General features: G+C 37.6%; 1 protein-coding gene across 2 annotated transcripts in view; it reads right to left on the reverse strand.

The window, feature by feature from the left end:
- Positions 1-17,614, reverse strand: part of CHN2 (chimerin 2) — a 318,704-nt gene that overhangs the window by 286,576 nt on the left and 14,514 nt on the right. The window lies entirely within an intron of this gene.

The following is a 17,614-nucleotide window of genomic DNA, read 5'->3' on the forward strand; positions in this document are numbered from 1 at the left end:
ATCCGTGGATGAAGGAGTATTTTCCAACCTTGATTTATTGATGGGAAACTCAGGCTAAAACAAGGAAAAAGTGAAATTCTTTTGAACTTGGACTACAGATGCTTGGCATGTATCACTTGGGTTGTTTCTATTCCAAGTGACAGATGACAGAATCACCAATTCCAACTGGTTTAAGCTAAAGAGTGGGGGACAAAAGTGCTGAGGAAGTCAAAAGATTAGGAATAGAACTTCAACCACTACTGGATTCAGGTTCCAACAAAGACAATCAGAATTCAGTTCTCCATCTCTCAGCTCTGCCTCCACAGGAGTGTGGTCTATCTCAGGTCCCAGGCAGATCACAGCAAAACCACTATGGTTCAGAAGCAGCAAGCAAAAGCCAGAGCGATGGTCGATAATTCCAATGATACCACCTTCCCTTTCTGGGCCAATCCCTGAGGTTCTGAGCGAAGCTGGAGTCATGAGCCACCCCAGGAAGTTGCAGACCTATCTGGACTTATAATAAAGTGGACACCATAAGAAAATTAGAGGCTTTTACCATGAGGAGTAGTTCTTGACAGCAGACAAACCTTTAACAAGGAACTCAGTACATCCATCCCTCTAGAACAAGGAACAATGTAATGATGTAAAGGATGCTGATGGCAGAAAGATCACTGAGTTGGAAAAGCGACTCTAAGTCAGAAAAATACGAAAATGGAATGTGAATCATTTAATGTAGGCTGCAGTGCCCAGCAAGGCTTGGAGACATCTTCTCAAGAAGCTGCCTGGCGGGGCACGGTAGCTCATGCCTATAATCTCAGAACTTTGGGAGGCCAAGGCAGGCGGATCACGAGGTCAGGAGATTGAGACCATCCTGGCTAACATGGTGAAACCCCGTCTCTATTCAAAATACCAAAAATTGGCCGGGCATGGTGGCACACACCTGTAGTCCCAGCTACTCGGGAGACTGAGGCAGGAGAATCACTTGAACTCGGAAGGCGGAGGTTGCAGTGAGCCGAGATCACTGCACTCCAGCCTGGGTGACAGAGCAAGACTCTGTCTCAAAAAAAAAAAAAAAAAAAAAAAAAGAAGCGGCCTGCTGCACCGCTGTTTCAGCGGGAGCCATTGAGAAAACAAGATCCACTAACTGCCGAAACACGTAGCCTGCAGTAATGCTAACCTAAGCTCTGAAAGGACAGTCCTAGAATAGTCTAACAACATGGCAGCATCATGTCCTATCTTGCCATAGATCTAATGCCTTGAGGTCAGGGACCATTTACGACACCCTCATCTGCACAGCAGTGATGGGAACTGTGTGTGTGTATTTGTTGACTTCACTGGCAGCCTTTTACATTCTCCATTATATAGATGGGAAACTTAAGGACTAGGTTAAGGAAACTCATTTCAGGGGAAAACAAAGACAAAATAGGTTATCAAAAACTTCACAATAAAATTATTTTCATTATGTTATTTGGGGCATGCATGGAAAACATTAAGAGCAAAATAGGATCACCTAGATAATTCCACAGAAAACTTGAAAAGTCACAGCATAGGTAAAATGACATAGATTTGGCTGGATTTTCATTTTGATTTTTTATATTGAGTATTTCACTCCCTATGTTGCTATACACATAAACAGCATATGAGATTTTAGCTACACTCTTAAAATACACAGGCTCAAGCTGATGGTAGTGGATACCGTGCACTGTAAATAAACAGGATAAAGCTGTGACATGTCCAAGAAGGAACTAAGACAGTAACTGTCTTCATGGCAGGTAATATTATCTTTCTTAAAAAACAACAACAACAACAAACAACAACCACACATTGGACACAGTGGCTCACGCCTGTAATCCCAGCACTTTGGGAGGCTGAGGCAGGCGGATCACCTGAGGTTGGGGGTTTGAGACCAGCCTGCCCAACATGGAGAAACCCCATCTCTACTAAAAATACAAAATTAGCCAGGCGTGGTGGCACATTCCTGTAATCCTAACTACTCAGGAGTCGGAGGCAGGAGAATCGCTTGAACCCAGAAGGCAGAGGTTGTGGTGAGCTGAGATCGCGCCATTGCACTCCAGCCTGGGTAACAAGAACAAAACTCCAACTCAAAACAAAACAAAAAATCAGATGTGCTGTTTTTCAGCTGACTATAAAAAAATCAGTGATTCCTGTTTGCATTTCATGCTGCTATATTCTGTGGGCTGGGCTATCCCCAGACTTACCTAGTTTACATCATGGAAGTTTTCAAAAAGTCTAAACACTTAAGGACTTTTGTTCATTTTTCCCCACTCATAATAAGAGATTTCTGAAAGATCATTTTAAAATGTTAAACTTCCCTTCATTTTTCTAAGTATTTGTAACACTACAGGCAATCAATTGAGAAAAGACAGCTCATTGTTCTGTTTTTCCCCACAGAGAATTTGTCTCAAAAGATGTTTTTTAAGAAGAAAGTTTAATACATCTCCCTAGCCAGCTCAGAAATTGCTATAAATTCAGAATTTATTCTTGTACAATGTTCTTAATTATAAGTAATCTTTCTGTGTTAGTTTAATTCTATCCTATTTATCTTCTCAAGTAGAATGACACATTGCAAATACCATTTGGGGAGTTTTATTAATAAACGCCTAATCCCATGGCTTGTAGGACATGTCTCAGAATAATGTTTTAACTACAGTGATGCTCAGTGACTAACACCCTTTCAATAGTAACTGTCCCCTCAACATAAGCCAGGCATCTTTTCCAGTGTGATTAGTGGTGATTCCTCAAAAATTGATCTCAAAGTGCTCACAGCAGGTGATTAGCTCCAGTCTCCTCTCGCCTTCAAAATCTGCCAAGGATTATTGGCTTTGTTCTACTTCTGGATTAGATTTTCCATATCCTGTAAAACCAGGATAGGAAACCGAGAGTGATGCTAAACAGCAGCAGTAATGTCCTATACCTTCAAACTCAGTTTGCAAAATGAATATTTGGAGATAATGCTCTAGACATGCATATACACACGCCATAGAAATGGCTAGTCAGAAGGGCTCGTGCACACACACTCACACACACAGTTTTTCATATATTGGTTTTGGTAGGCTGATCTGGGAACTTCATCGCTGTATGTGATATTGTTTGCTATTGCTTCTTTTAGAGCCCATACATATATATGAGCCCAAACAACTAACCTGCGATAAAGTTTGCATATCTGATAGCAACCTATCTTTCCAGGCTAATTCTGTATGTCCAGGTACAACAGGACAATGTTACGATGAGGCCATGTTTTCCTCCTCTTGATTTAGAAAAATTATGGATTAATTTAAATTATTTGTGAAGTATATGATGACAATAAGGGGAAAAAGTTACATTCATATTCTATCTGTTTTCAATCTATAAGGAGTTTGAAAAGGGCTCCATTTCAGAGTTTCAGATCTTTGGCTTTCGCAATTCCCTGCAACTAAAAGCAATCTTGCTGTGACTGAAAATGGAGGTGTCAACTCAGGCAGGCTACAAATTGCCAACAGAGGGAATAGCCATTTTAAATTACTTCCAAAGCCCAAATAAATTCTCCTGAATGGAAATCTGCCTTTATCCTTATTTTCTATCTCCAGAGATGATATGTGTTTTACTCATTATGAATCATTCTCTCCATTCCTTTCTACTAAGGTAAAGAAGAATGAGAAAAATACACTTACAGCCAGCACTACGCTGGGCTCTGTTTACGGCATAAGGAATGTAACAAATAAGATTATCCAGTGATTTAACATATGAAAAAATACAACTTAGTTTGAATAGCACTTTAGCAACTCTGAGATTATTTTAAATACAGAAACGAAAACATGTGGAAAATGCTTTGTTAACTTTAAATCCCCATACGGATTAGCTATTTAGTCCATTTCAATTGATCCTCACAATAACCTCTTTGGTAAACAGAGAAGATATAACCTTCCATAATTTCTGCAGATACTTAAAACTGGGACAAAGATACTAAGTGACTAGGGTCACACAGTTAGTAATGGCAGAAATGGCCCCTGAACCTTTAGCTTCTGAATTTCTCTCCAGTAATCTCTCCTTAAACCAAGCAGGATTTAGAAATAAGCTCTGTTTGTGCATTCAACACACATAGAAAAAATTTTTGTACTGTGAAGTTCCTTCTCATTATAACTTAATGTTACTTTGTATGTAACTTAATTAAAATTTAATAGTATCTGACCATGGCCTAAAAGTCTATCCTTTTCAGTTATATTTACTGTGTTTACATAGAATATCACTTAATCACAAATGGTTACATAATTTTTCATAATTGGAACATTTCTGGAAGAAAAAAGAGCTACATTAATGATTAAGAAGGTCTTAATTCAGACAGCAATCCCACCAAATTGTTCATGTTTCAGAAGTGGCCCTTAGAATGTTCCAATTTTAGAACATCAGCTGCCACAGTCCTTCCCGCCATGTTTATTTGCTGCTGCTCCTCCTGCAGCATTTTCAACAGTCTGGCCCACCTTTCCCTTGATGAAAGGCTTCCTGTTCTAGAAATAGAAAAGTGTTGAATTTTACTGCCTATAGGGCTTTAGAGAGTCAAGTCAAAATAATTTTAAGAGTTTTAAGTTCATAAAAAATGGTGCATGGGTATGGTATCAATACATCACAACTAAAATTTTAGTTCATTATTGGTGAAAGGGCAAAGTAGTGAAATCACATTAGAAACCTGTTGGGCAATAGTTTGTAAAGCTGAATATACTATATGTATCTCATGACCTAGCAATTCCATGTGTATATAACAGAAATGTGTGTATAAGAATATTCATACATAATTAAGAATATTCATAGCGGTTATGCGCAGTGGCTCACACCTGTAATCCCAGCACTTTGGGAGGCTGAGGCAGGTGGATCACGAGGTCAGGAGTTCCAGACCAGCCTGGCCATGATGGTGAAACCCCGTGTCTACTAAAAATACAAAAATTAGCCTGGCATGGTGGCTGGCACCTGTAATCCCAGCTACTTGGGAGGCTGAGGCAGAGAATTGCTTGAACCGGGGAGGCAGAGATTGCAGTGAGTCGAGATTGCACCACTGCACTCCAGGCTAAGCAACAGAGCAAGACTCCATCTCAAAAAACAAAACAAAAAAAAAAGAATATTCATAGCAACATTGTTTGTAATAATCCTAAACTGGAAGCAACCCAAGAGTCTATCAATAACAGAATGAGTGAGTGTATAGAGATAAATTTATAGAATTTGGAATCGCCTACAGCAAAAAAGAACGAACCACAGGTAGACATAATGTATAGACAGATCTCAATATATGGATGTTGAGTAAAATAATCCAAATATAAAAGCATACATAAATATCATATAATTCCATGCATACAAAATTTAAAAACCGGCAAAATTAATTTATAGTTATGAAGTCAGCACAGTGATTAACATGGGGAATGGTGATAATTAGTGTTTCATCAGAAGACCTGAGTATATTTGCTACATCTCCCTGAATGGTATAAGAAGACAAGACTAAATCAATGAGAGGGGTTTGGGATGCCACCACCAAAAACCGGAAGAAGATCTGATCACATAGGGTTCTAACCATAAGGACAGAGAAGACAGTGAATTTTCCCCACGTCACCAAAAATCTGCAATAGTAGCTTGACATTGTCAGTCTTTTACATTTTAGCAATTCTGGCAGGTAGGTAGGTGGTGGTATGTAATTGTTATTTTTATTTGCATTTCTCTCATGACCAATAACGTTGAGCATCTTCTTATGTTTATGGTAAATTGTGATATTCTCTTCTCTGAAAGTTTTTTCAAGTATTTTGCCCAAATTTTAATTGGGTTGACTGTACTTTTCCAACTGCTGTGTAAGATTCTTGACATATTCTGGATACAAGTACTTAGTCAGATATGCATATACCTATACCCACTACTGCCGATTTGATTCTATTCCTCTGCTCTATTCATGTACCTTGAACCAATACCATACTATCTTAATTACTGCAGCTTTATAATAAGTCTTAATATCTAACAACGTAAGTTCTCCATGTTTTTTCTTCTTTAGTTAGTATTGCTTCGGTTATTCTTGGTGCTTTATATTTCCACTTAAATTTTTGAACCAGCATGACAGTTTTCACAAAAATTAACTGACTGATTTTTATTGGAATTGCATTCAATCTATTAATCAAATTAGGGGAAACGGTATCTTTACAATCATCTAATCTCGACACATGGTGATATCACTCCATTTATTTAAATAATCTTTCATATTTCTCAATATATTTTGCAGTTTTCATTGTAAAGGTTTTGAACATCTCTCATTAGATTTATTGCTTCTTAATTCTGAATTCTCTATTCTGTGTCTGTGTATCTGTTTTTGTACCAGTACCATTGAACATCTCTCATTAGATCTATTGCTTCTTATTTCTGAGTTCTCTATTCTGTTCCATTGGTCTGTGTGTCTGTTTTGTACTAGTACCATGCTGTTTTGGTTACTGTAGCCTTGTATTGTAGTTTGAAGTTAGGTAGCATCATGTGTCCCACATTGTTCTTTTTGCTTAGGATTGTCTTTGCTATTCAAGCTTTTTGGCGTCATGTAAACTTTAGAATGGTTTTTCTAATTCTATAAAGAATGTCAATGGTAGTTTAATGGGAATAGCATCAAATCTATAAATTACTTTGGGCAGTATGGCTGTTTTCATGATATTGATTCTTCCTATCCATGAGCATGTAATGTTTTCCATTTGTTTGTGTCCTCTCTGATTTTCTTGAGCAGTGGTTTGTAGTTCTCCTTGAAGAGGCCCTTCATTTCCCTTATTAGTTGTATTCCTAGGTATTTTATCCTTTTTGTAGCAATTGTGAATGGCAGTTTGCTCATGACTTGGCTCTGTTTGCCTGTTGTTGGTGTATAGAAATGCAAGCAATGTTTGTACATTGATTTTAAAGATCTAGAAGCAGAAATACCATTCGACCCAGCAATCACATTACTGGATATACACCCAAAAGAATATAAATCATTCTATTATAAAGATATATGCATGTGTATGTTCATTGCAGCACTATTCACAATAGCAAAGACATGGAATCAACCCAATTACCTATCAATGATAGACTGGATAAAGAAAATGTGGTACATACAAACCATGAAATACTATGCAGCCATAAAAACAAATGAGATCATGTCCTCTGGAGGGACATGAATGGAGCTGGAAGCTGTTAACCTCACCAAACTAACACAGGAATCGAAAACCAAACACCCCACGTTCTTACTTACAAGTGGGAGCTAAACAATGAGAACACATGGACATATGGGGAGAACAACACACTGGAGCCTGTTGGGATCAGGAAGGGAGAGCATCAGGAAGAACAGCTAATGGATGCTGGGCTTAATACCTAGGTGACGGGTTGATCTGTGCGGCAAACCACCACGGCACACATTTACCTATGTAACAGACCTGCACATCCTACATATGTACCATGGAACTTAAAAGCTGAATGAAAAAAAAAAAGATTTGCTGCTAGGTACTTGATTTTTTAACATTACTATAAATAACAGTTTAAAATTTCATTTTCTAGTTATTTATTGTTAGTATAGAGAGACTTGATTTTTTTTACACTGACCTTGCCTCCAGTATTCTTGTTAAAGTCACATTATTTTCAATAATTTTATAGATAATTTTATATTTTCTATGTACATAATTATATCACTTGGGGCAAACAGTTTTACTTCATCCTTTTCAATCTTCATGACAATTTTTTCTTGGCTTATTGCATTGGTTAGAATTGTCAGTTGGTGATAGTGAACACTCTTTCCTTGTTCCCAAACTCAGAAAGAAATAATTTATTACTCTATCATTAACTATGAGGTTACATAACATCAAGGAAATTCCCTTCTATTAGTCTGTTGAGAATTTTTATTATAAGCAAGTGTTGCATCAAATTAGTTTTCTTTATCTACTGAAATAATGACATAATTTTCCTCTGATTCTTTTAATGAGGCTTTGTTTTTTTTTTTTTTTTTTTTTTTTTTTTGAGATTGAGTCTCACCCTGTTGCCCAGGCTGGAGTGCAATGGTCTGTTCTTGGCTCACTGCAACCTCCACCTCCTGGGTTCAAGAGATTCTCCTGCCTCAGCTTCCTGAGTAGCTGGGATTACAGGTGCAAACCACCACACCTGACTAATTTTTATATCTTTAGTAGAGATGGGGTTTCTCCATGTTGGCCAGGGTGGTTTTGAACTCCTGACCTTGTGATCTACCCACCTCGGCCTCCCAAAGTGCTGGCAGCGAGCCACTGCACCTGGCCGATTGGTTTTTAAATGTTAAATTAGCATGAATTCCTAAAATAAATCCCTTTGGATCATGACATATTCTTTTATATATCCCTGAACTTGATTTGCTAAACAAATATTTTAAGATTCATGAAAGATACTGGGTGGTTCTTGTCAAACTTGGGTTAGGCTGATTTCACACAAGTTAAGAAATGTTTCATCTTTTTCTATTTTCTGTAAGAGTGTTTGTAAGATTGGCATTATTTCTTCCTTATATATGTGGAAGAATTTATCACTAAAGCAATATGAGTCTGAAATTAAATTTCAGGGAAGGCATTTAATTGTAGCTTCAATTTAAATAACAAACTTAGGACTATTCAGATTTTTAATTTCTTCTTATGTCCATTTTGGTAAGTTGTATTTTTAAAGAAAGGTGTCAATTTTATCTAAGTTGTCAAATTTATTGACATAAAATTGATTATAATACCTTATTATTATCTTTTTGATCTCTACAACATGTAGTGGTGATACCTTTTTTTTTTTTTTTTCTGAAATTTCTAACTTGTATTTTCTCTTCTTTTTTCCTTGATTGGTTTACTAAAGAGTAACCAATATTAATCTTGTCAAAAAATCACAGTTGTGTTAATTTTAGAATATTGTATATCTTTTTCTACTTCTACAATTTCTGCTTATTTTTGCTTTTTCTCTTCTTTTCTTTCTTTCTTTCTTTCTTTTCTTTTTTTTTTTTTTTTGAGACAAGATCTCCCTCTGTGGCAGTCCAGGCCGAAGTGCAGTGGTGTGGTGTGATCTTGGCTCACTGCAACCTACATCTCCCAGGTTCAAGTGATTACCATATTTGGATTTAATTTGCTGATTATTTTCTAGCTTGAGTTGGAGGTTTGAATCATTTATTTTCAACTTTTCCTTTTTTCTACTACATACATACTAAAAATATAAATTTCCCTGTAAGTATTGGTTTAGTTTCCATCTCACAAGTTTTTACATATTGCATATTCATAATCTTCACACTTACCTCAAAATATTTTCCCATTTATATTGTAATTTCTTCTTGCACATGTTATTTAGAAACATTTTCATTAATTTACAAACATTTGAAAATCTCATAGGTATCTATTTTTGAATCCTAATTTTATACTTCTCATAATTTATGGCCAAGATATATTCTATGTTGTTAACTGTCCCATGAGCACTTACAAGAAGGACCTGTATACATTTCAAAAGAATGTAGTTGTTGGATGAAATATTGTATATTCATCAACCAGGTAAAGTTGTTTAATCATATTTTTCAATTTCTTTATTGACTGTCATCTTCCTAAAATTCTTTTCCAATAATGATTTTTGGATTTGTCTATTTCTCCCTTGAGTTTCGCCTACATTTGCTATACAAAATTTGAAGATGTGTCCAGTGCCTACAAATTTTAGATTGGTGTAACTTTTTTTTTTTTTTGAGGGGTAGTCTTATGCTGGAGTGCAGTGGCTTGATCTCAGCTCACTGCAACCTCCGCCTGCCAGGTTCAAGCGATTCTCCTGTATCAGCCTCCTGAGTAGCTGGGACTACAGGTGCATGCCACCATGCCCAGGTAAGTTTTTGTATTTTTAGTAGACACGGGGTTTCACCATGTTAGCCAGTATGGTCTTGATCTCCTGAGCTTGTGATCCGCCCACCTTGGCCTCCCAAAGCGCTGGGATTACAGGCATGAACCACCCCGTCTGGCCAACTTCCTTTTATCATTAACAAATATCCCTCTTTATCTCTCGCGGTAATTTTTGCATTAAAGTCTACTTTGTCTGATGTTCATACGGTTATAGCTTTCTTTTAATTTTTGCATGGTATATCAATCTCTAACATTTTACTTTCAATCTTTCTCAGTCTACATAGTGTATTTTAAATTTTAAACTTAGTAAAGTATCTTAAAACCTACATTTAAACTTACTACAATTGGTTATCTGCACCCAATCTGTCAATCTTTTCTTTTAATAGGAATGTTGAAACCACTTATACTTAATATAATTACTGCTATAGTTTCTTATAAGTCTACACTTTTGTTTTCCATTTATCACACCTATTCTTTGTTCCTGTATTCTTTTCACTTTCTTTTTAGTCAATCAAGTTGTTTTTTAAATTATTTTCTCCCTTATTAGCATTTCAATTGAACTTTTTATTATCTTAATGATTATTCTAAAGATTAGAAAATACATCTTTGACTTATGTCAGTCCTTTTTAAATTAGTAATTGTAACCTTTCCTAAACAATGTTTCTAAACAGCTTACTACACAGTCGTGGGAAACAGTGAGTGTTTCTTTCATTACCTTGCTACACTTGAGTATGATTTGGCCTTAGCTTGAGGAGAGTCTACTTTTTCAGGTCTTGAATGTGGCCCCGGCCACTGTTTTCAAAACCCACCCCTCGTGAGTCAGGATTAATAAGCACTGGATCAGCCTCTGACAGAGCCGGTCACATTTAAAACAGCCTAAACCTCTTGTCTGTATTAGAACCCAACTTTAAAACATGTATCTTACTAGGATACAACCTTTTAACACAGATATTGTATGATTCCACAACTCCACATGTCTACCTTCATGAGGCATGACTTCTGCTGTCTGGTATTTACTGTTACATATGAAAAGAGAGTTATGCTGGCAAGTGAGAGGGTGGAAGGTGAGGGCTGGGGGATGGGTGGGAGGGGACATCACAATCCCTAATGAGACTAATATCGGCCCTTTACAGCTTTGTAATTACTTCCAATTCATGGTATCTTTTTAACTGTCTTTTTTTGAATGTAAGATGAAAAGGGTTAAAACTACAGGCTAAAACTAGTTTTATTAATATCTGAACTCTACCAGTCAATTTCATGTTTTAAGAAAGTGAATGTCAGCTGATTGCAATGCTAGCTCATCAGGATGATAAGCCATCCAGGGAATCCTGGTGAAACTACTTTCCTGCCAGTTCCTTCAAATCCAGGAAGAGACATACGCCTCCTTGTGCGGAAGCATTAGTTCACATTCAGATTAAATTGCCTTCCAACCGGCTGCCCAAGGGATGATGCTGAGATGGCAAATTATCAGATACATATCTTTTATTCAGATATCCTTAGGAGCTCGTGCACATGTTAAAGGAAATCACTTTTATTTGCTCCAAGCTAGTAGATTAAGAACTAGAATTAAAAAGAGTAAACCCAAAGGACTTTAGGGCCTTAAAGACATCCTATAACCTATATCCCAACTAAATATTTGTATTCAAATAAAAAGCACTGTTAGGGTTCTTTCTTCGTGAAGATTAATTTTCTATTTTAACTAGAAATATTTGATACGTCATAATTTTCAAGACACTTTTGGCTAACAAAAGTGCTAAGTGCTGGTATTAAATATATCCACAATGGCCCTCGAAGTTTAAATGTTAACGCAGGTCATGATTTTAAGGTTTTTTTTCCATTCAAACCGAAAGACTGATAAACAGCCCTTGAGTAGTCTCCAGATAGGCTGCTGAAGTTAAGGAATGTTCTGCATGCATTTAGTTAGTTAAAAACATGCTGAGTCTTACATAATTACTGTGTTGAAGCAATGACAGTGGTAGAGCGATAGGTCAGATAACTACTGTGGTTTACTCAGTGCAAGGCACAGCCTGAGATAATATAAAAATAATTATATGCACAAACCAGATTTTCCAAACTGCTTATTTAGTTTTCTAGGTCAGTATAGCTGGTCAAATCCCTCTGAAAGTTAAGTATTCCAGCTGACAGTGAACAGTTAGTTCACTTACATTATTTCTGTAAAATGCTGCATGTATTTAGATGTTCAAAGGACTATAATATTTATTCTGACTCTCTGGAGGTTTTTTCTCCTAATAAGCACTGTTAGTATGCTGGGGAGAAAGAGTAGATTAAAAGCCGTGCTCCTGTAAAAGCTTAACACCATCTTCATTACTGTGTAGTTAAAACTTCAGGTACATACAAATAAGTTCCCAACTGCCTAAGACGAAGTCCACCCAACCATGCAAACATAGCATTCTCGTTTCGTAAGTATAAATTTCCCCTTCATTCTGATTCATTTGAGCCTCAACACTCTGCACTACAAAATTGCCACAGTATTATTTTACCTTTATAGAAGAAAAAAATGATGATAGTATTTTTTTTTGGTGATAATATCATTTTGGTCCTTGTGATTTCCAAGCTAGATCAGAGGTTTCAGAAATTTAAAGCATCCGCTATCTTAAACCAACATAGATCTGAGCTAGCTCACCGAGAGGGTGACTGGGGAGAGAGAAGAGCTCAGCCCCCGGGTGACAGGAAGCAGGAAGAAGGGCAGAGGCCAAAACCTTAGCAGAATACTAAGCTAAAAAGCGACAAAGAAAGAAACGTAATTTGATAATGGATCTTATTTGAAGATTTCCACAAAGTGATAATAGACAGTTTTAGGAAATATGGCCAGTGGGTTTCAAAATGGGCACATTTGCCTATTAGGAAGAGACAGCACTTGATACAGTTTTTGGCAAGCTCCCAACCTTGTCAATTATCTCAATCCTAGCGCAGTTTTCAATCCTGCTGGGATTTCCACCCACCCGAGTGTCCTCTACCAATTTCCCCAACCCTAATTGTCTTTTCCTTCCTCTCAGATATACTGCAGAGTCTCCGTGTCTCTGGAAATTAATCACTATTTGAGAGATTAATTGGAATTTTTAGGCTATTAATTGTAATTTCCTCTTCCTCTGGCTTTTTTAATTTTGAGGAAAATCTACAAGGACTGTTTCAGCAACGAAAACGTACACTAAAAAAAAAAGAAGCTCCAGCCTCTCTCAACAATAGCTGCTTCTCTGACATTTCTACCACACGGCTTGTCAGTCAATACACCTGGAGAATTACTTAGGCTTAGTTACAAACTTCACCTGGGGATTTTAAGAAATTGGCTTACATAATAAGATTAATTATATATAACTATTTAAACGTTAAGTGATATCATTTCCACTCTTTAAAAGAGCGCGTTCATATTCAGAATCAGTCACTTAAGGAAGAGGAGTGCGTAATTTAAAACCAAAAGAGAAGACAGTAGCTAAAACTTTGTCCCATAGGTTATGGTCTTTTAAACATTTTCTTTCCCTGAGAAACTGAATCTGCCTTATTAGACATACACTTATGTGTGACATCCCACAAAGACATACACACACACTCACACATACTCACACACTAGAGACCTAACTTTCCAACAGAAGCAAATCCTTGCCCTGGAATGACACAGCAACAAGTACTTTTAATTCCTGTTGAACCAGAAGTAAATGTCTCCTTGCACAGAACATAAAATTGCAACTCAGATAGAAGAAAACACCTTAGGAAACAGACTTAGATGAGTGTGCTGATTTAAAAAATGCTTTGCTGGTATTCAGAGGTTACAACTACAGGCCTGGCTCCAGGCTAAGATGCCTAATGGGGACCTCCGGGAGGCTTCCCAAGACTGTGATATTTACAGAAGTAGAAAGAATGAGAAGTTGGGAGTGCCTCAAGTAGCTAGAACCACATACTCCAGGAAAAAAATGGGCGTGAATGCAGAGGACAGCCTCAGCCTTCTTTTCTATCCAGGAGCTGTACCTGTGCGTAAGAATCCCCAGGCAGAACTTCTGCTGGCATCTATGAGAAGGCACAAAAATAAAAAATCTCAGACTGAGTAACGACTTGAGGGAAGAGTATGAACTAAAATATTTAATTGTTAATGACTTCAAAAGTTCTGCAGAGTTTCACGAAGTCCAGATTCACTCTCAAACTTTGTACTGTGAGCTCCTTTCCAGTGAAGTTCATGTCTCCATTTATTCAGTCATTCATCCAAAAAAAAAAAGTTCCTAAGAAGCTCTGGTGCGGCAGTCTTCTCTGCTAGTAGCGGTGACCCAAGGACCCTTCCCTTCCTGGAGTGACAGTCCACCGAGAAGAGACTGAGTAAAGAGTTACAAGCAGACTGCTACTTATATAACTCTTTACATCCTCAAAGCCAAGCATGGTGGCTGGCACCCACTCTGCACTCACGCTTTATGAAAGAGAGATGAGAAAGAGGAAGGAGAAAGAAACGAGAAAAATAAGGTTCAGGTTATGCCATCTCCCTGCCAAGTTTCATAGATAAAATATTTGGGTAATTAAGTAAGGGACATACAATGGTGGGTTCCTATATAACATACATTCAAGTGTAAAAATATGTCCCTACCTCCACCTGAAATCATGACTATTAATCAACTTCAAAAATGACAAAAGTTTTCAGTAATGTAGCCTGTATCAGGTAGTTTCTGGCCAATAAACTGTTGGTGGAGATTAGGGAAGATACCACAGGACGATGAGCATTACGACATTGACTAAGGATCATAAATTCATGGCACGGAACCAATTCTGTAAGAGTTGAGACTAACGTGAAGGTGCCTATCAAAGAGTTAATACTCATCCACAAAGGCTTTCCATCTTGGTAGAGGTAAGGCTTCCTAGAAAAGCCAGATTTTAATGAGGTTGCAACATACAAATAAAAGGGAATGACGGGCCAGCAGGACTAGGGCGAGGGTACTCCAGCGTCTGCATAGCAAAATAAGTAAAACATTAACAAAAATGTGACGGCTGCTACTGGATGCCAGGAACCATCTAAGTCACTGGGGTGGTACATGACTAAGACCTAGGGCCTGACTCCAGGTGTTTGCTGATGATTACCCAAGAGTCACAGAAAAAGAGGCCATATTTGAGCATAAATAGAAGTCGTAAAAGTGAAATAGGATCAAATCGTCTCATTTTTCGAGATAAGAAAGTATTTCTTTACCAGGGGGCTTTAAGCATCCAAAAACACCATCCTTGGAATCAGGGGGGAGAAAGCATGACCACAGCTTCATTCCATTAAGGTCACTTGTGTTTCCCTTCTGAGACTAATGAATAAAGATACTGCTGATCAAACTTAAAAGGGCAATTATTGCTTGTGTGAATGTATGCACAAAGATTATGGTAATGCAGTATTCCTTTTTTTAAAAAAAAAGTAAAAAAGGGTCCCTCTCTTTTAGAGCTACTGTGTGAAATATTTACAGATGAAATGATGCCAAGCCTGGGATTTGCTTCAAAATAATCCTGGGTATGCAGTGGAGTGAAAGTAAAACCAGCCCATGATGCAATCACTGTTGAAGCTGGATGGTAAGAGGTTCATTATACTTTTCTCTTTACTTTAAATATATTTGAAATGTTCTTTATAAAAAGTTATTAAAACCTACATTTGTAATAAAAGCCTGCTGGATATGTAGGGAAAGAGGAAACTTTTAAATGATCATTCAATAAAATAGTGCTACTCAGTGTAGCAAGTTAAAAAAATCAACAAGAGCTCCTTGAACATTATTATTAAATAATACTATGAGGCCTATAGAGTATTCTGTATACCACAACCATGCCTGGAGCAGGCTAACTGAATCTACTACATCTTTGGAGTTCTAGACCAATTTCTAATCTGTTTTCTGAAGTGCCAGTCACCACTCTATAGTAGATCCTGAAGTCAACTTGTGAGCCCTGACAAGTTTTAGATAAATGAATAGACATACAATAGAAAAGACAGGATCAGAGCATATCACACACACTGGATGAACTCTCTTTGTGGAACTTGTGTGTGTGTGTGTGCGCACGCACACGCCATGAGCATTTCTGTTTAGTCTACTCTCAACATAATAGCCAAAGTGGGTCTGTTAAAATCTAAGTCAGATTGGCCAGGTACGGTGGCTCATACCTGTAATCCCAGCACTTTGGGAGTCCGTGTCACTTTCTCAGTAAAGCCTTCTCTGACCACTCAACTTAGAATACAGACTCCCTTACCCTCAGCATTTCCTGTCTTTCTTCCTGCTTTATTTTTCCCTGTAGAACTTATCACCCTCTAATATACCATATAAATAGATATAATCATATATAAAAGAGTATATATATACACACATATATACATATATATATACAAATTATATATAGTTCCTTTGGTTTGCTATCTGTATTTAGACATTCCACAAAGTCCAGAATTTTGTCTGTTTCATTCATTGCAGTATCTCTAAAATCTAGAACATGGTAAATAAGTACATATTGAATGAATTATGAATGTGTGCATGGTGTGTGTGGGTTGTGTGTGTGTGCTGGGTTTCATAGTGTAGGTCACATTTCAAAAGGCTGGTATGATACTGCCCTGGAGCGTACCTGGACTACCTCTGGGCTTACTAAGAGTAAAGACTGAGAAGCAAGTATAGTACCCAACAGCAGACACCCAGCAGTCCTCATGTCTTACAGACTCGGTGCCTGGAACAAACGATGCGACTGGTAATGGCTATCTGAAATATGTGTGTATGAGCGTGTAACTGATTTACACACAGGAGGGTTGTTTCCTTGGGGGACCACCAAGGCACCATAAATTGGAAGAGGAAATAGGCAGAATCAGAAAAATCGTAAAATTTTTAAGACTCTCAGAGATGATCTGGGCCAAACTAATAATTCCACGGATGAGCATCAAAGTCACAGAATGATAATGTAATTTGCCCCTGGACACAGAAAAAGTAAATGCTGAGACAGAACGAGCGTAGACTTAGGTCACATGACTCCTCACCTTCTGTTCTTACACACCCTGGCCCATCATAACAATGCAAAACGGGAATCTACTCCAAAAGCCTCTGCCTGTTCCCTTTTCCTTGGGAAAAACCTGAAATTATTTCTCCAATTAGGCATCAATACATTTATTCCACTGGACTTGACAATTTGCAGGAATCTCTTGTTTTAAAAACAGAGCTGCTAATGATCACTATTTCTCCTAAATCAAAGCCTTAAAAATTCCCTCCCATAGCAACTGGCGGTGGGTTGACTCATCTACTATGATTCTCCACCTTTCTAATAATATAGTTCCAACTTACGTCAGGCCCAGGGTTGTTAAAGCCTGTCAAGAATCTAAACCTTCAACCCTCGCTGTCCTACTTCTCATTAGAGCTAAAGACCCTAACCAGTTTTGAATTAATGGATTTATATATTTTCATACCATAAAACAAAGTGCTTCAAACCATAAGGCAATAACAAGTGAAAACAACACATGAGTTGTCAGTCATGTTAATGTCGTGGGGTAGCAGAACATCTTTCAGGAAGTGATATTTTTACAAAATGAATAGTTATACTAATTGCTTGTTTCTCAACTAAGACTATAATAAGCTTTTTGACCATGAGAGGCCATGTATTTTGGAATTCTCAGTGTTTTGTTGGTGGCCTTAGAGGTTCTAAGGGCTGAGGACATTCATGACATAATTATGGCAGATGCTCTTGGTTCCCTCTTCCCCCTTAACAGAACCCTGTTCTGTTCAGGCCTCTTCACTCCTTCAGGAGAGGCTGGTCCACCTGCGCTCCAGGAAGGGGGTCACAACTGGACTAAGTGC

This window comes from Aotus nancymaae, unplaced genomic scaffold (assembly GCF_030222135.1).
Source record: "Aotus nancymaae isolate 86718 unplaced genomic scaffold, 86718_ANA_hifiasm-v0.15.2.pri h1tg000025l, whole genome shotgun sequence".
Taxonomy (NCBI): Eukaryota; Metazoa; Chordata; class Mammalia; order Primates; family Aotidae; genus Aotus; species Aotus nancymaae.